We start from the raw sequence: 20,770 nt of genomic DNA on the forward strand, positions 1-20,770 counted from the left end.
CTTGACCTGAACTGTGCAGCTACATGCTGAGTGTGTGTCTCTGCTGATCTGAGCTCTGCAGGCAGCAGGAACCTGCATCTTCCTTGAAGCATCTCCAGGGACTGGATGACCACTGTCCATGGTGAGGATCCCACAGGGATGTTCTGATGGATGGGCTGAGAATGAAGGAGACCCCATGGGGGAGGCTTTGCAGGGCAAGCACATGCTCTGGGTCACCTCACCTGGAAGGAGGTTCTCTGTGTCTATTTGCTGCTCCAAACTGTAAATGGGTACCAGGCTCCTTGAAGGGGTGCTGTTCCCCTGTCTGTGGGGCTGCTGACATGATAACCCCATGATGAAGAGGAACAGCCTCCAAATGGCCACATCCTGTGCATCTGTCTATCCTGCCGGGCACTGTGGTCTCCTCCATCTGTACAGCTGGGGCAACAGGGAGGAGATGCCATGACTCCCACTCTCACGGTCCTGATCTGCCTCCATGAGATTTGAGGAGGGGGAGGGGAAGCCCTAGTCTGGGAGGGACCCCACCCCACCTCCAGGTCCTGTTCTTTCCGGAGACCCCAGGACTCAGGAGACTCACGAGGAGGAGGATTCTGCTCAGGATCCAGGGATCTCTCACAGGGAATTCTCTTCCAGGCCTGAGCGTGGGCCCGAGGAGCCCCATGCAGGCAGGTGAGTCTGTCTCCAGGTGTCCCAGGTCCCACCTCCTCACTGGGAACAAGAAGCCACTCCTGGGCAAACAGGATGGAGAACAGCAGTTCTGGGCTGAGGGGTGGGGGACGTCTGGGAGGGTTCTGGGCCTGAGAGGTAGGGAACTGGGGTGAGGAATGTCTTGTGACCCAGACTCTGATTTCCTTCCAGGGACCCTCCCCAAACTCACCCTCTGGGCTGAGCCAGGCTCTGTGATCCCCTCTGGAGAAGGCCCATCACCATCTGGTGTCAGGGGACTCTGGAAGCCCAAATGTACTATCTGGATGAAGAGGGAAGCACAGAGCCCTGGAGAAGACTGAACCCATGGGAGCCTGGGGAAAAGGCCAAGGTCTCCATCCCACACATGACACATTTATATGCAGCGCAATATCTCTGTTGCTATCTCAGCCCCGCCAGCTGGTCAGAGCACAGTGACGCCCTGGAGCTGGTGGTGACAGATGAGAGAACACTCAGGGATCCCAGCCTCAGGCTCTGTCCTCAGGAGGGGGGTCTGCTCTCAGGTGTGCGTCCCCTCTCACAGCCCAGCCCTGAAGGATATGAGGGGAGTGTGATCCCCATTTAACACACTGCTTCCTCCTCTCCTAGGATTCTATAGCAAACCCTCTTTCTCAGCCCTGCCAAGCCCTGTGGTGACAACAGGAGGGAACGTGACCCTCCAGTGTGGCTCACAACTGGGATTTGACAGGTTCGTTCTGACTAAGGAAGGAGAACACCAGCCCTCCTGGACCCTGGACTCACAGCGACGCCCTCAATGGGCAGTTCCAGGCCATGCTCCGGGTGGGCCCCGTGACCCTCAGCCACAGGTGGATGTTCACATGCTATGGCTATGACAGTAAAAACCCAGGTGTGCTGCACTTCAGTGACCCCCTGGAGCTCTTGGTCCCAGGTGAGGAAGTCCCATCCTGGTCCCATCCATGATTTGAGGCGCCAGACAGGGGTCTGTAGTCTCAGGGAGCCCCAGGTGAGTGCGTGGTGTGAGAGGATAATGGGGCTCCTGGGCCAGAGACACAAAGAGTGAGAGACAGTGAGACCTGGGTTCCAGAATGGAGAAGGGGTTTATGGGAGGAATGAGCCCCTGCATCCACAGGTGGTCTTTCTCTCAGGAGAGTCTGGGAAGCTCTCCCTTCTGACCTAGAAGGGACCTGTGGTGGCCTCTGGGCAGAGGCTGACCCTCCAGTGCCCCTCTGATGTCGGCTATGACAGATTTGCTCTGCCCAAGGAGGGTGGACATGACCTCCCCCAGGACCTTGGACGGGAGCCCTAGGCTGGGCTCTGTCAGGCGGACTTCCGCCTGGGCCATGTGAGACCCTACCATGGGGGCTAGTATAGGTGCTATGGTGCATACAACCTGTCCTCGAAATGGTCATCCCCCAGCGACCCCCTGGACACTCTGGTGGAAGACGAAGAGACAGCAGGTCAGTCAGGGACCCAGACCCTGCACAGGCCTTGCTGTGGTGATTCCTGGATGAGGGAGGGAGAGAGATAAAGAGAGACAGGGGAGAGAAAGGGAGAGAGAGACATTCAAAGGGAACAAGACAGACAGAGATGAGGGTCCTCAGAGAGAGGCCTGGGGACTTTCAGTTAAGAACATGGTGAGAGGGCAGCCCCTCATACACCCTTCCTCTCTCTTAGACAGCTCCCTGACACACCCTCTCTCTTAGTGCAGCTGTGCCCCCTGGTGGCCTCAGGAGAGAACGTGACCCTGCTGTGTCAGTCATGGACCCCGAGGAACATTTTCCTTCTGTCCAAGGAGGGGACAGCGGATCCCCCACTGCGCCTTAGATCAAAGTACCAAGCTCAGTAGAACCGGGTCCAATTACCCATGAGTCCTGTGACCTCAGCCCACAGGGAGACCTACAAATGTTACAGCTAATACAACACTATCCTCTACCTGTTATCACACTCCACTGACACCCTGGATCTCACGGTCTCAAATGAGGGGCCCTGACTCTGTCCTTTTTGAGTCAGCCAGCTCAGGGCCCTGTCCTCAAAAAATCTGACACTGTAACAGATGAGGGGCGCATGGGGAGGGTCACAGAGGAGGGTGCAGGTCATGAGAGGGTGGAAAGAGGTGGAGGCCTCCCATCCCTGGGGCACCCCATCCCTGAAGTCTCCGCAGAGATACAGAGTAGGAATGACAGAGTGAGATGTGAGTGAACCCAGGAGGAAGGTGACCAGACTGAGCCTAGAAGACAGGCCCCATCATCACCTCCTGATGTGTCCATATCTGAATGTGAGCCTCTGGTGTCCCAGGTCCCACTGGACACTCTCCTATAGACAGAAGCATCCCCACCTGTGGGTACCACTCTGCACGGCCCTCCTGTGCTCACCTGGAGGCCTCCAGCCACTCAGTGCACACCTGAGACTAAGGAGGGACCATGCACGGCTCACTGGAGTCACTTAGGGGATTACTGCAAACACGTCTGTGTGCTGCTCAGGTCCACTCTGCATTTTCTGCTCATACTTCTCTGTTATTGCTCTTTGAGAACTATTTAAGCAATATTTTAATGTATAAACTTACAGATTTAATTTGTATGATACAGATTTCTGCTTCAAAAATAATTCTCCTATTATTATTGGGATTAGATTAAATTCATACATTCCAAAAAGTTGGAAAACAACTTTTTGTAATATCAAGTCTTCTTATCACACAAAATTTCAATTGAGGTTTATTGCTGAACTTCAGAAGCATTTTCAATTTTATTCACAAGAATTGTGTCAGTTCATAGCCTATTTTAAGAATTTCTCAGCCTGTTTACTAAATATAAGTAAAGTGTTTGATTCCTTTATATTTTCTAAATAATAGTTACACACAATAAAGCCATTGGTTCGAGCATATTAATTTTATATCCTATTCACTTACTACAGATTCTCTCCCTTTCAATTGTTTTTCAATTGATCTTGTCTGATATACTGATAAAAATTTTAATTTCCACAAGTAAAAGGAAATTTCACTTCTTTATTCCAAACTGCATACCTATTTTTCTTTCACCAAATACCATATAGCAATGATGACACAGTAAAATGTTCTTGATCTTCACCTCAGGAAAACAGCTTAATTTATATCCGACAACATTTTAAGGAAACCCATTAAAAATCTATATTTTATATCTCTGGTGCTATGGGCCTATCCCTTTCAAATCATTTTCCTGTTTCTTTAGGGTTTTGTTAGGAAGGCTTTCTTTTCCTGACAGTTGTACATCTGCACAGTTATCTTTTCTCTTTAACTTATAACCATCTGAGACACATTGCAACTCTTCTTGGTTTCAAACATTTGAATATTAACCCAACTGAATAACGTTTATCATTCATTCACATTTTCTCAATTTTATGTTAATATTTACTGAGAATTTTTGCATGGATCTTTATAGTTAGGATTAGTCTATGATGTGTGTCTTTTCTTTCTTTCTTTTTTCTACTATGTTGGTTTTCAAATCAAAACTGGGAAAAAATTAACATGATTTCCTTTTTTTGTGCTCGCTCAACAGTATAATTCCACTGGTTTACTCTGTTCCTTGAATTTTAAAAGCAGAACTGTGGATCTCCTTGGTTCTGGATCTTTCACAAAGAGGGAGTGGAGGTTGCCTTTTAAAATAAAAATCACATGATTAGCTGCCCCAACTTGATACTTTATCAGACTTTCTAGAGTTTGTCCAAAAAAGACAGATGATGATGGAACCTCCCTCTTTTGGGCACTCGTCCCTGACCTGTCTCCAATTTACCATCCCCCAAGTGTCAGCTCTCCCTTCTCCTCTGCCCACTCTCTACATCCCAAAGACAAGACTTTATTCCTTATTGAAGAGCAGACTGAAACCTTACCTCTCTCTGTCTCTGTTTCTGTCTCCCTCTCTCTCTCTATATATATATACATAATTATGTATATATGTAGTTATATATATATCTGCTATCACATGAACATATACAGTTTATATATTTATATATACAGTTTTATATTTGTATATACACATCTATGAATATATACCAATATTCATTTCTATCTACAAATGTTCATCCATGTGCCTATAGTTTTCATCAGATGTGTTTTCACACATTTGTTGTTGGTCTTTCCACTTTGATTCACACTCCAAACAAGAAATAACAGTGTTTTTATAACCCAATGATTAAACATCACATTTATAAAATACACATTTGCATGTTTGCATCTACGTGTCTATCTGTCTACCACTGTAGGTATTACTAACTATATGAAGACTGAATTTATGAAAGAATAAATGGATTAAAAAGTCCTGGTGATGATAAAATGCAGATCCCAGAGGAGTGGGAACTAAGTGAGGTGGAAGAGAGGGACCCAGGCCCAGAATCTCACTCCTTTGTTTTCCTGACATTCAGAAGCCCCCTGAGACCAACCCTCATCCATGGACCCTGGGTCCTCAGCTGTTGAATAAGAGGAAACCCTCAGCTGTATGGAATAAGCTTTTGGGGTCTTGCGTCCCAGACTAAACAGAGAATACACAAGGGCTCAACTATTTCTGTAGTGAAAGACCATTTTTCTCTCCAATCCTGAGCTCTAGGGACACATCCAAACTTTGATCCACTGTGACTCAGAAGCAGGTTCTGAATTCAGAGAAAACAAGGAGCCTGAAAGAATCCAGTGAGGAAACCAGAGAGAAACCTGCTACAGCAGAGAAAGGGTTAATGAAGGAACTATTTATAAATTAGGTCATGAGAAGTGGGGGGATATAAAACACAGAGCTCAAAGGAAAGGCTGGACTCAGGTCTCTTCAATTCCTCACCCAACTGTTCCTTTTTTTTTTTTTCCTTAGGAGCTGCTGATGCCATCAACCCATCACGAAACAAGCCAGGTCCCAAGAGTGGTGACTAGGAGAAATTCTCAGTTATGGGGCTGGTGCAGAAGGTAATGTCTTGTCAAGGGGAGGCGCAGTGTCCTGAGGGGATATCCAGGGATCCTGGTGTGATTTTGACCTGCCCTGACCTCTGTGAACACTTAGACTGCAATTCTTAGAGTCACACCCCCAAGACTATACGGTGGAGAATCTCATCTGGATAGGCATGGCTATCTTGATCCTGGTGCTCCTTGGGGTCCTGCTTATTCAAGCTCCACACACCCAGAGAACGACCCAGGATGCAGCCAGGAGGTAAACACAAGAGGGAACACTGCACCATTCAGAGTGGTGGAGAATTAGAACAAGTCTGATGATCCCAGGAGGTTGAAAGTAAATCTGGACCATAAGTTTGGGGATCTCTCTGCTGAAAATGTTGAGGGATGTAAACCTGGTTTAGATTCAGGAAAATGTCTCGAGTGCTCCCTGTACAGGATGCTCCCTCCATTAAATTTGTATTTTCTCTCCCTACCATCGTTGGCTTTCGTTGACTGGCTCTCCCTTTTTCTCACCCCTATCACATGAGGGTACATCCTTCGTGGCTGGTTTGGGTCCACATGTAAAACCTCATGTTCTTAAACACTGTTCTGTAATACAATTTTCTTTACTTGCAACAAACACATTACCAGATGCACGTTGTTGAGTCTCCATATCTTCAGTCCACAGGACTTCACCTGGTTTCAGTAACTGAATAAAGGGGCAAAAATCAGATTGTATTCTGGACAAGATAAATCTGAAACTATGCCTACCATCCTCTCTGGATCCCACGATCCTTTCTCTCTTCACCATACGCCAACTATGTCATTTTTCCAGAAATGTCATCACTTGGAATCAACACATTGGTGTTTGAGGTGACAACTTAATGGTGTGCTGCCACTGAAAAAACTCTTTTAAAAAATCCAGCTATCCCACTGCTGGGTATTTATTCAAAGAACTTGAAAACACCAATGCATAAAGATACATGCACCCCTATGTTGATTGCAGCATTATTCACAATAACCAAGACTTGGAAGCAACCTAGGTGCCCATCAAGGGACGAGTGGATAAAGAAGATGTGGTATCTATACACAGTGGAATACTACTCAGCCATAAGAAATGATGAAATCCGGCCATTTGTGACAACATAGATGAACCTTGAGGGTATTATGCTAAGTGAAATAAGTCAGAGGGAGAAAGTCAAAGACCATATGATCTCACTCATAAGTAGACAATAAAAACAATGACAAACAAACACATAGCAATGGAGATTGGATTGGTGGTTACCATAGAGGAAGGGGGGAGGGGGAGGGCAAAAGGAGTGATTAGGTTCACATGTGAGGGGATGGACTATAATTAGTTTTTGGGTGGTGAAGATGATGTAATCTACACAGAATTCAAAATACATTATGATGTACATCTGAAAGCTATATAATGTTATAATCCAATGTTACGCAATAAAATAGAAAACCATCACTGATTTGTGGAATTTGCCAGTTTCTGTGGTGTAAATCCTCTCTTCAAGACCAAGAACAAAGTGCAAATGTGACTTCACTGAATGCAGAGTTGAGAAGAGACGGGCAGAATCATCCTCACAAATGTTTAAGGGCCATCTGCGACACACCTCCTTATTAGTGCTGCGTAGGTCTGTATTTCATTCTATTTTAGAGACAATGATAATTTCTACTGCTGTGTTATGCCACAGTTTCAGTGGAATTATGACACCATAATCCTAGCACATCCACGTGAGAGGCAAATTGAAAAAACCCAATGTGGGAGATAATAGGGCTTACTTATAATTCCAATACATTAGCAATGGGAGTAAAGGTTACTTCAACCAATTTGGGGAATATATGAGAATTATCTACTTAAAAGGAAAATACACAGAGCTATGACCATGAAGCATATACCCTAGAGGGAAATGTGTGTGTCAGCGTAAGTTACACTCACAAGAACATTGATAGGAGAGGCTCTTATTTAGAAAACATCTGTAAAACACAAAAAATCCATACGTTAAAAAAAGAACGATTGGTCGTATATATCTACCATGGAATATCACATGGCACTGCAAATGCACAGATTAAATCTACAAAGAGCGATGTATGTCGACCTTCAAACATGGTGATAAGCAAATGAAAGATTGTCATAGGAGGCATACAGGGCCATTTCATTATATAAAGTTCAGAAAGAGACATCGTTTGTCATTAGGTGGGCATACCTAAGGTAAATCCAATAAATAAAAGAAGGGAAAGACTCTGATGTGATCTATTTAGTGGTTAAATATATGTAATTTTGAAAAGTTTATTCAAATAGAAAACACAGGGACTGCTGGGAATCTGGGGAATGTTCTTCTTGACCTTCACCGGGTGACACAAGTCTGGTTGTCATACTGGTAAACAGTTCATTTCTATTTTGTAACCTATCTCTATTTTCTATACAATTTAGCAGGCTGGGATTGAAGTAGAGGGGGAGATCCACAGTCTGAACCAGGCATTGAACTTCCAACAAAGTGGCTGTTGATGTGTTGTAGCAAATATGTCACACCTTGACCATGTGTTGTCTCAAAACATGATCACCCCATGCCTGATTAGCCTCACAAAGTCCAGTCAAACAATGGGTCCCTGCCTGGGGGAGACACTGGGCCTCAGAGGAGGAAACACCTTGCCCAGTATTGGTTGATGTGCAATTGAAAAATTTTAATTGCCATTAGAATTTCTGATCCCATTTTGTTCAAAGAATCTGAATCATCATGGACTCCTCCAATATGAACAAGGAAGTTATTTCAGAGATGGGAACAACCCAATCACTTTAAGGATCACACAGGGATTGGTTCCAGACTGAAGAATACTCAGGTGGCCTGGTCGCTTCTTGGACTCCAATGAGAGGGAGTCAGGGAAAGGCAGCTGTGTGCAGAGGATTCCAGATATTGGGGTCAGGCTCATTTTGATTCAATTCCTAGACGGAAACTCACTGGGTGCTTGACCATGAGAAACAGACACAGTATCGCTAAGACTTGGTGTCTTTGACAAACAGTGTTGGATTACTGAATGAAAAAAGAAAACATGCAAAAGAATGAAGTTGGACCCTCCCCATACCATACACTGAAACGACCTCAAAATGGATCAGTATAACAGCAAAGATTATATAACTTGGAAGAAAACATAGGGGTAAATCTTCATGACCTTAGATTTCCAATGTTTTCTTAGAAAGAACATTAAAATCACAATAAAACAAAAAAACACCCCCACATACGTAGGAGTTCATCAAAATTAAAAATGTGTGTGGATCAAAGAACACTCTCAAGAAAGTAAACAGACAATGTACAGAATTGGAGAAAATATTTGCATACTATATATTGGACAATGGTCTTCTGTAGGATATGTAAAGATACAAACAACTCAACCACCAAAAAAAATTGTATTTAAAAAAATGTTCTAAGCACTTGAGTATACATTTCTATAGAAAAGATATTTTTCAAATAAGAAACATTTTTACAAATAGACAAGGAGAACAGGAAAATATTCTCACCATCATTAGTCATTAGGAAATGCAATATAAAATGACAGTGATGCACCTCAGCAAGATGGTGAGATAGGAGGGCCCAGCACTCATCACCCCCAGAAATCATGATTTAACCACCATCCACAGACATAAATATCGTTATGAAAGCTGTGGAGTCCAGGTGTGAGGTCTCAGCATGCTGCTGGAGCAGGAAATGGAAGAACCACATTGAAAAGGGTAGAGAGAACAGCTTCACCTCGCCCACATCACCTTCCCACGAGCTCAGCACACAGAGAGACCCCCTCCACCTGCGATTCCTCCCCGGGGGGAAAGAGAGCAATGTGAGCGTCTCTTACGCAGCCTTTCCAGGGGCTGCCTGAAAGCCCCTTTCTGTTCTGCAGAGGGAATCACCATGACTGGATCCTCTGGGGGCAGCAAAGAGCCAAGAAATAGAGAGGAGTTCACAGCAGACAACTCGGGATCTCAACCAGCCCACAGACGCTGCTTTCAATCTCCCCACTAAGGGGCGCTGCAGTTGCTACGGAGCTTCCTCAGAAAACTGAAAATACAACTACCTTGTGATGCAGCAATGCCACTCTGGGGATATAGAAAAAGAAAGTGAAATCAGGATCTCGAAGAGATATCTGCAGCCCATGTTCATTGCAACAGTGCATTCACAATAGCCAAGATATGGGAACAACAGGAGTGTCCAACAGATGTATGGATTAGAAAATGTGATATAATTACATATATATATACACAAACATAATGGGATATTATTCAGTCTTCAGAAAACAAGGAAGTTCTGCCGTTTATGACAACATGCATGAACTTGTAGGACATTATGCTAAATGAAATAAGCCAGATAGAGAAAAAAAAATATTGCATGATTTCACTTATATGTAGAAGAAAAAAAGCTGAATTCATAGTAACACACGGCAGAATGGTGGTTACCAGAGAATTGGAGCTGGGGAAAAAGAAGAGATATTGATCAAATGTTATAAACTGTCAGTTGTAAGATGAATAATTTCTGGAGACCTAATGTACAGTGCGGTGACTATAGTCAATAATAATGTATTATACACTCAAAATGTACTTAGATTTCTCAAGAGTTCCCAAAACATACAAACACACAAACACACAAATGCTAACTATGTGAGGTGATGGATATGTTAACTAGCTTGATATGGTGATCTTTTCAAAATGTACATATGTATCACAAAATCAAGATGTACATCTTAAATACTACAATTGCATTTTGTCAATTATATCCCAGTAAAGCTGGGGGAAAAGAAACAAAGTTTCTAGTTGACTTTTTTTTTCACAGAAGTAAAAATTTTGCAGCTAGTACAAGGCCTAAAAAACATCAGTGAGAGAAACATTAGATATTCATTCTGCAAAGAGTTGCATAATGTTAATGTTTATATATTAGCTTGAGAAGGGAATATTGCATGTTATAAATTGAATAACAACTATGCTTTACAAAATGCAGCCATATCTGTTAAAATACTTACGTGATTGTAGAGTTTAGGAAAAATAAATGTGATAATTTAGACAGGGGATGTGTTCTGTGACGTAGCTCAAGTTAGACCCTCAGCCCTTGACATCCTTGGGTGAGAAGCAGCTCCTTCCTGTGTGACAGGCACCTTGTGGACTGTACAATCTATGATGTGGGGACCTCGCCCACCACATCCTGTGAATTCTTCAGCTCTGCTCAGCATCTGTCTCTTGTCCAACAGAAGCAGCACCATGTCCCCCAAATTCTTTAGCTTCCTGGGTCTTGTTGAGTCCTTGAAGGGAAGGGAGGAGAGGGTCATGGTGGAAATCTGGGCTTCTTAATGGCACATGACTAGGTTTTGTGGGTGGCGGAGCACTGAAGACTGGAATCCACTGGGGATGAATCATCTCTGATGTGGTTTCCTTCAAGTTTTATGTCTTACCCAGAGGATCTGGGCACGTGAGTGAGTCCTCTCCATTCCCTCGTTACTGTGTGGATCAAGAACAGTATGTTTTGCCCAGGGCTGTGTGGGAGCAGAGGAGTTTGGACTGATGGAGATGACACTGGGGGACCCGAAGTGACACTTCTGGAAATACAAGGAGAGCAGCATGTCCTGTGGATCCTAGGTTCTTATTTCATCCTGGACACTCTACCTGCACACTCCCCAGACACTAACCCTGCTCTGTGTTCACCTGAAGGAGGCTGTGAATTTCTGAAACTAGGGTCCAGTGACAGATGATTGTCATCTCTATAATGAGAGGGGGACAAAATGTTGGAATCATAGAGCCCTCCTAGGACCAGCAACCCAAATGCATTCTCCAACCTGTCTTGAAATTAGGATCTGCAGGGCCTCCCATGAGACCTACCTCAGGGGAAGGGACTGGTCATCAGGTAGGGCCACCTGGACCTCAGGGTAGCCTCTGATGCAGTATCAGATTAGGGTTCATATTTCACCTCATTTTCCTCAAGTAGAACTTGATCCTTTCTCCCATGTATAACCGTTATTATTTAAAATTGCATTTTAAAAGAGGCTTTGTTCAAGTTTTTATCAACACTTTTCACAAGCAACAAAATCAAGAGCAAAGAAGTGAATGTACACTGGAATATTATTCAGCCATAAAAAGAAGGAAATCCTTCCTTTTGCAACAGCATAGATGGACCTTGAAGGCATTATGCTACATGAGATAAGTCAGAGAAAGACAAATGCTGTATGATCTCATTTATATGTGGAATCTAAAAAAAGAAACTCCTAGAAAAAGAGATTATATTTGCGCTAACCAGAGGTAAGGGTGGGGTTGGAGAACTGGATGAAGGGGGCCAAAATGTATAAACTTCCAGTTATAAGATAAATAAGTACTGGGGATGGAATGTCCAATGTGATGAGTGTAGTTAGCACTGCTGCAGGGTATATCTGAAAGTAGTTAAGAGAGTAGATCCTAAGAGTTCTCATCACAAGAAAAAGCCATTTTTTTCCTTTTATTTTTTTCTGTATGAGATGATGAATGTTAACTAAGCTTACTGTGGTCATCTTTTCACTATATGTGTAAGTCACGCCATTATGCTGTGCACCATAAACTCAGAGAGTGATGTATGTCAATCACATCTCTATAAAACTGGATGGATAGGTAAATAGGTAGATTAAATTAAGCAATTAGTTAATACGTGAGTGAGAAAATAAAAAATACATATAAACATTAATATAAATTATAGCACTGCCACTTCCTGAATGGGTCGACCGTCTTTAGCAGCTACTTCCTTTCTTGTTCTTGTATATATCCCTGTCCTGAAACGGGAGCTATGATGAGGACCATTCTTATCTTAATCCTGAACAGTCTCTGCAGTTTAAAGTGGAGAGCGACACACAGCATCAAAGGGAGCTCTCAACAGGCAGAAATGACTCAACTGATTCACCCCAACATGATAGAGAGAGGGGTCCTGCTTCTTACAGAAACCAGCACGTCAGTCAGGGGACTCTTTGTGAGAAGAAAAACCCACATTCCAGGAACAAGAGGAAGAGTTGTGCTTTCCTGTGGGAGCAGAAGCGTATTGTACCAAACTCCCCAGGCCCCTCCATCCCCCCTAGCCCTGGGTTCACATGTCTCTGAGGGCACCATTGATGTCTCAAGTCAGCCAAGGCAGGGAGTGAAGGTCACTCTACTTCCTTGTCTCTTACACCTCTCAATCAACCACCCAGTATATACAACTCGGCCTCCAGAATCGCTCTGACCCCTGCTGTCCTCCCATCCACAGAGTCCAACCCACAGCCCACACCTGGACACATCTGGCCTGTGTGGTCACATCCACCACTTTCCTGGTTTCTGAGCTGCAGGCCCACACTCCCTTCTCCAGTTCACCCTCCACGTATCAGTCTTTCTAATCATTCTTCTATTTCAGGATCTGTCCCTTCCTTGCCCAAAATCCTTCTGTGGTCCTCACTGTCTTCAGGGGAAACTCCAAACTCTTCTCTCTGAACTCAAGGCTGTTCATAATCGGTCCAGGTGTGACCCTCCACCCTCAGCTCTTGCTTCTCCTTCCCTCCCAACAAGACAGTGCAGTTATACCACAAATACACACACACTCAGATGATGGGCCATTTAACACATCTATGCTCTCCCATATCAGCTCTCCTGCAGAGCTTGGACCTGAGAAATTCCTTCCCAACTCCCAGTCCAAAAAACAACAAAGGGAAACTATGTGTCATTTCTATCCTATGTTGTGTGTTTTTGTCTCATTGAGGAGCATGTAAGCTTCGTATGAGATGTCCACATAAATCATTAACAATACTGTTTGCTCTTCACCCCCTGTGTCCACCTTCCACCCCCTTCTCCTGGTAACCACTGAACTATTTTCCTTGTCCATGTGTTTGTTTATATTCCACATATAAGTGAGATAGGGAAGCACCTATGTGGTGACAGACAAGAAATAACATGCAATTGAAATTTCAAATGATGTAAACTATTATGAATCTCAAATAAATAAATAAGTAAACAAAAATTTTTTAAAAATTTAAAAAACAATACAGTTTGACACAACAATATTGGAGTAATTGGACTTCAACCATTATTGTTTATTTACTTTTATTTATTTGCTATATAGCAGCTAAGAAGACTCATAAAAGTTTGCTAAAATAAGTCACTGTTGATATATTCTTTTTCTCTTAAAAATAAAACCCAACGTCTTCACATGGTCGACAGCACCCGGCATCACTGGACACCACCTTCCCCTCTCTCTCCCTCCTGTTCAGACATTCCCCATGTCTCTAGGGTCCTTTCATCTCTGGACTGTCTCATGGGTGTCCCATCCCATAGGTCTACCCCTTCTCAAACAGATATTCCCTCAACCATAGTCTAGTCGTGATCTCTAGTTCTTCCATGTTTCTCCATATTTCTCCTTTGCCAACAAATTAATTACAATATTAGCCTTTGAATGTCCATGTTCTGTTCATTTGAGTCCTCAAAAATACAGCAAATGGGTTTACCCGGATCACAGATGTAGTTTTGGTGTCTGGCACCGATGCCTCATGCATAGTAGGAGCTCAATAAATATTTTTTTATGGACTGGCCAAAGACAGAATGTAAATTCCACTTGTAGAGGCACTGAGGAAACATGTGGTGGGTCCTATTGGGAGCCAGCCTATCAGAAGCTGGCTCAGGACAAGAACTTGGGTCCCCATCCTCCGTGAGGGGCATTCACGCCAAGGAGAAGAGTCTTGGGAATCAGATGAGTCCTCAACTCTGAGCAGAGATGTCTCCGGAGGGCCTGGAGTCCTCCTGAGCGCCTACTCTGGAGAAAAGCAAACCCAGGCCGAGAGGGGCCACCCTCTTCCTATTGGTCCACACCTGTGGGGACGTGAAGGGGTGGCAGCAGCCCCTGACTTGCCACATCCTGTGAGCCTCTCTGTCCCTCGGGTCCCTGGTCTCCTCCATCTGCACAGCGGAAGCACTCAAAGCAGGCGCCATGGTTTCTATCCTCTCCACTCTTGTCTGCCTCGGTCAGTTGTGGAGAACGGGAAGGGGGACGGAAGGAGGGGATGGGGAGGTTCCACATCCCCTTGTTCAGGGGAACCTCAGGGCTCAGGCAGCTCGAGTGGACTGGGGCGCTGATGGGAAAAGAATTGACCCAGACATCTGGGTGCAACTCTCACCAGGGCTCTCTTCCAGGGCTGAGTCTGGGCACAAGGAACCGGGTGCAGGCAGGTGAGTCATCTTCAGGCTGCCATGTCCCCATCTTTTACTTCAGCCCCTGAGCACTCAGCAGCAAAGCAGTGATTCTGGGATGATGGGTATAAAACCAAGAGAAGCCATGAGTTGAGCTGGGAGGATGAGGACTTTGGAATCCAGCCTCTGATTTCCTTGCAGGGACCCTCCCCAAACCCACCATCGGGGCTGAGCCGGGATCTGTGATCCACTGGGGGAGGCCTGTGACTGTCTGGTGTCAGGGGCCCCTGAGAGCCCAAGAGTACCGTCTGGAGAAAGAGGGAAGCCTATCTCCCTGGGACAGACAGAGCCCACGGGGGCCCAGGGACAAGGCCAGGTTCTCCACCCCTCATATGACAGACATCTACGCAGGAAGGTATCGCTGTTACTATCGAAGATCCACAGATTGGTCAAAGCCCAGTGATCCATTTGATCTGGTGGTGACAGGTGAGAGGACACTCAGGGGTCTCAGCCTCAGGCTCTGCCCTCAGGAAGGGGGTCTGCTCTCAGGGTTGTCTCTCCTCTCACAGCCCAGCCCTGGGGGGATATGAGGGAGGTGGCAGCCCCATTTAACACTCTGACTCCTCCTCTCCTAGGATCCTACAGCAAACCCACCCTCTCAGCCCTGCCGAGCCCTGTGGTGACCTCAGGAGGGAATGTGACCCTCCAGTGTGGCTCATGGTGGGGATTTGACGGATTCATTCTCACTAAGGAAGGAGAACACAAGTTGTCCTGGACCCAGAACTCACAACAACTCAAAGGGCAGTTCCAGGCCCTCTTCCTTGTGGGCCCCATGTCCCCCATCCACAGCTGGATATTCAGATGCTACAGCTATTACAGCAACAAACCCCAGGTGTGGTCAGAACCCAGCGAGCCTCTGGAGCTTATGGTCTCAGGTGAGGGCCCTTCACCCTGTCCTTTCTGAGTCAGTCAGCTCAGGGCCCTGCCCCCCAGAGACCTCTAGGTTGGGATGGGATCGAGGGGGCACTGAGGGAGGTTCACAGAGGGTGATCTGCCCCTCAGAGTGTGGGAAGGAAACAGAGCCCTCCCATGCATGACCCTTCCCACGTCCCCATCACTAGAATTCTCCAGGTGGGTGGAGGGAGAGCCTTGGGGACCACAGGGAAGATAAAGGAGAAAAATGTGAGCAGAGACAAGGTCTCTGGGGGAACATCCAGCCCCTCATCTCCTCTTGTCCTTTCTCCCAGGACCCTCTGGGGACCCCACCTCCCCACCCACAGAACACAACTTAATGGCTGGTGAGTCACAAGGGCCTCTGCCCAGAGAGTTCACAGTTTCTCCAGGCCTGTCTCTTGAGACTCAGCTGATCTGACTCCTAGCTCCTCTCTCAGAACAGCTTGTCTCCAGGGGGCTGGGAGTCGGGCAGAGATGGGGGGTCCACAGGGCTCCAGGGATGTGAGACTGGTGGACGGTGGTGGCGTGGTCATGGCAGAGGGAGATGTTGGAGCCCAGCCTGGGGGAGGGGCAGCCGGGCTGAAGTGTGGAGAAGCAGCTCCCCTCACCTCCATCCTGATCCCCAGGAGGCTCTGAGGACCGACTGCCCCCCATGGAGTCAAGTTTCCTAAGGGATAAGTGAGGGTATCTGTGGAGAGGCAATGGGTGGGTTCATGGGGGTCGGGAGATGAGTTATGCCCTTGGGAGACCCTGACATCCATGCACCTTCCTCTGTCTGGGCCTCAGTTTCTCCAAGTGTAAAGGAGAGAATTGTGGCCCAGAGATTAGACTTCCTTTAAGTTCTGACTATGGCACTGACCTCCTGGGAGATGATGCCTCACAAGGAAGCCCTCCCAGGCCATGAGTTTATGGGGTCTTGTCCCCTCTGCATCAGTGAAGGAGTGAAGGATAATGGTCCAGGGTATTCAGACCCTTTCCCCTGAGCTCAGGGTGCTCAGCTTCAGTGGAAAGAGGTAGGAAGGAAGACTGTTCCCCAAGTGCATTTCCCAGCTCAGCTGCTCCCACCCTGGGGCCCCAGGCAGCTCATTTCTCTTCTCTGAGTCTTGGCTCATTGTCTGTAAAGCTCCCTAGCCCTGTTCTGCTCACAGGCCTGCAGTGACATTGGGTGAAATGATGGCCCTGATCATTACAGAGCTCAGGGAGGGCAGAACCCGCATCCTTGCCTGGACGTTACCTCAGGACGTCAGGGCCCTGCAGAGTGGGGGACGGACTCCAGGGAGGATGTAGAATTCACCCCATGCAGTCTCCCTCCCCAGGTCCCACAGTGTAGAGGGGGAGTGGAGGAATGAGGAAGGATGCTCAGCTCCAGATGATACACTGGGACAGGACCCATCTGCAATGAGGAGTCCTGGAGCATGAAGCTGGAGTCCCCCAGGGGGGCAGATGAGGAGATGACAGGGAACCCTCAGCCCTGGGTTCCATTCCCAGCTCTCCCGCTTCAGGCTGGGTGAGCTGGGCACATGATTTACCTCTTTGTGCCTCAGATTCCTCAACTGTGAAATGGGTGGGTGGAGGTGGCAGTCCCATGTTGCAGGACTGTTGTGAATTAGAGGAGATGAGTGCACAGACCCCAGCACATGACTGGCGTATAGTAGGGGCTCAAGTAAATGGCATCAGTGGCTCATTCATGATGTCACTCATGCCCAAGGTCTCAAAAGGTACCTAACCATTCTGATCGGAGGCTCGGTGGCCTTCATCCAGCTGCTCTTCTTCCTCTGCCTCCTCCTCCGATACCAGCATCTGGGCAAATGCAAGATGTGGGGTGAGTATGAAACAGGGTGACCCAGGTCACAGGAGGAGGTGGGCTTAGGGCACTAGGCAGAGGGAAAAAATTTAGACGGGAAAGTCAACTAGAAAAAGACTTTCCCAAAATTTTAAATCAGAATGTCCAAAGGAAAACACTTAGCACACATGTACACATTTAAGATATTCTTTCATCTTTTAGATCTCGTGAAATATTGAAACATACACACAAGCATGGGTTATGGTTTCCTTCTTTTCTCCCGAATCACATGTGGAGGGCAGGTGGTCATCACCTCCCAGGGCTGAGACTCTGTCCATCTTGACCCAGCCCAGAGACAGGCTGATCTCCAACTTCCTGCAGGGGCTGCAGACCCACAGCCCAAGGACAGAGGCCTGCAGATCAGGTCATTCCCGCCCTGAAGACCCCAGGCTCCCACCCCACCCTCGGTCCCCTCTCTGCCCGTAACACTCACTTCTCCTCCCCCAGCTCCAGCCCTGCTGCTGATGCCCAGGAACAAACCCTCTGTGAGAGGAAGAGGAGGGACCGCTCTGGGGGTGGGGACACAGATTTCAGTGGGCCATGGGGGGATGGGCTGGAAGGGTCTGAGGATTCAGGGTGAGAAGGACCGAAATCCCCCTGAGTGACATCGGGCACATCTCGCCCCCTGGATCTCAGTGACCCATCTGGGAGCAGAGGGGCTGCAGCCCTCAGAGACCTCAGGGGATCCTGACAAGAGACACACCCCCTGTTCTGCCCCAGCAGATGCCACCGAGACGGACACACAGCCTGAGGAGGGGGTGGAGCTGGACCATCAGGTGAGACCCCTGCCCTGTCCAGGCCACCAGGGACCTTCCTGTTGCCAAACTTGACCCAATGGACACTTGGCTGCCCTCACATCACCCAGCTCTCAGCAGCGTCCCACACTCGCCTCTCCTCTTGGGCACCTGGGGCGTCCTTCTGTGCTTCACTCCTCCTGGTTTCTGTGACCTCCTGGTCCCTCCTATGTGGTCCCCTTTCCTGGTTCCCCATCCTCTCTATGGCCTTCTGGCTGTTGGATACAACCCCAAGCCTCAAGAGGATGCATGAATTAGTGAATCACCCTCAAGGCCGCTCGGATCCCCTTCATTCATCAACCCAACAATGTGCACAGTGAGCTCACTGTTCACCTGGCTCCGCTCAGGTGCTGCAGCTACAGCAGTGAGCAAAACTGTCTCCACACTCCTTGAGCTCACCTTGTGGGTGAGAGAGACAACATGCAAATACACAGGTAGTGTCCTAAGGTGCAAAGTGCTGTTAAGGAAAATAAAGTAAAGAAACGAGATAGTTTGCCTGGGGTGGGGGAGTCAGAGGAAACAGCAGATGCAAAGGTCCTGAGGCAGCAGCATGCTCTTTCAGGAACATGGGACCCGTGGCTGGAGCCAATGAGCATAAGATAGCATGTTAGGATAAGAATCAGAACCGTAGAAAGCATCCCAATGCCCCAGGGCTTAGGAAGTCCTTGAAGATTCTATTAGGAAGGTGACGTCACTCTGGCAAAAGTGTGGACAATTGACTGGACCAGGTCAACTGCGGGATCAAGGAGACACTGTCTCCTTGACTTCTGTCCCTCTGTCTCCCTCCAGAAGGGCCCTTATGATTAAGACCCTCAGGGAATGACCTATGCCCAAGTGAGCCACTCAAGATCAAGACTCAGGCGGGCAGTGGCCACATTTCCCTCTGCCCTGACAGAGGAATCATTGGACGTGAAGGACAGACAGGCAGAAGAGGGTAGACAAATGGACAGACAGGCGGGTTCTATCCTCTCCAGGCCCCAAGGCAGCACCCACCCCAACCACATATCTATACCCCACTCTCCCCTGCACCAGGCTCCTGCATCTGAAGACCCCCAGGATGTGATCTACGCCCGGCTGAACTACTTGACCCTCAGACAGGAGACAACTCCTGCTTCTTCGCAGTCAGAGGAACCCCCAGCAGAGCCCAGCGTGTACGCTGCTGTGGCCATCCACTAGCCCAGGGAGGACCCAGACCCCACCCTTGTGAGAGGGACACTGCAGGGACCCCGGAAGACACCAGAGCTGCCCCCGATGGACACTCAGCTAATGACCCCCAGCCAGCCTGGACTCCTAATGTGGACCACCAGGAGCTTCTGGGTCCTTTTGGGAGTCACCTGATTCTGCAGTCTGATAACTGCTATCTCCATATTTGGACATAAAGCAGCAGACTTCTCAATAATCCATAAGTGAAATGATAAATCCATAGCAGAAGTGAGAGAATGTTTTAAATAGGATGATAATGTAAATATTACACATCAGACCTAAAAAGTAGGAAAATTAAGAAATGCAAATTAGTATATTAGAAAAGGAAAGCCTAAGAAATTAATGACCTAAGCTATTATATGAAGACTTTAGAAAAAGAATAGCAAAGTATTTCAAATGAAGGTAGAAGGAGGGAAATAATAGTGACCAGAACAGCTACTAATGAGGGAAAACAAAAAATAGAGAAAAATCAATAAGGCCAAAAAATTCATTCTTGAAAACATTAATACATACAAATCCAAGCCACAATGCTTAAGGAAAAAAGAGAGAAGGCACACATACAGTATCAGGACAGCATTCCAGATCCTGCAGACTTTAAATAGAGATCAGATCACTATGAACAATTTTATACCAATATATTGGAAAATATAGATGAAATAGACAAAGTCCCCAAAAATACAATTTAACAAAATGATGGACATAAGCATAAATAGGAAATATGAATTGTTCTATATATTAAATATGTTGACTCTGTAATAAAAACTTTTGTTGAAAAGTGAAATCTGAGTTTGGAAAATTTCATTGGTCAATACTTCTGAACACTTATGCAGTTATGGAATACACACACCTGGAGACAGACACACACATACATACAACATGGGCACACCTACATACACACACGGATGCACACACATACTTATACGTGCCAAACTTACAACAGCTTCTTCTGATAGTAGAGAAGGAGGTAATATTCATCCCAGCATATTTTATCAGGCCCCAAAAATGTTGATTTCAAAACCTGACAAGGAAACTAGAAAATGAGAAAATCACAGGAAACTCTCTCACAGGAACTTAGCTGTAGATTCCTACACAAAATATTCCCAAACAAGAGTCAGCAATATATAACGTTGATAATATATCATGACCATGCTGGTATGTTCTTTTCGGGAATTCATGATTGGTTTAATATTCAAAAATCAATCAATACATTTCAAACATGAAAGAAGAAATAGAAAAAATGGTATCAGCAGATTCAAAGCTTCTAATAAAACACA

General features: G+C 46.4%; 1 pseudogene; it reads left to right on the forward strand.

The window, feature by feature from the left end:
- The first annotated feature begins 441 nt into the window (after positions 1 to 441).
- Positions 442 to 19,469, forward strand: LOC124250285 (leukocyte immunoglobulin-like receptor subfamily B member 5; annotated as a pseudogene).
- Positions 19,470 to 20,770: the final 1,301 nt, after the last annotated feature.

Source organism: Equus quagga, chromosome 13 (assembly GCF_021613505.1).
Source record: "Equus quagga isolate Etosha38 chromosome 13, UCLA_HA_Equagga_1.0, whole genome shotgun sequence".
Lineage (NCBI taxonomy): Eukaryota > Metazoa > Chordata > Mammalia > Perissodactyla > Equidae > Equus > Equus quagga.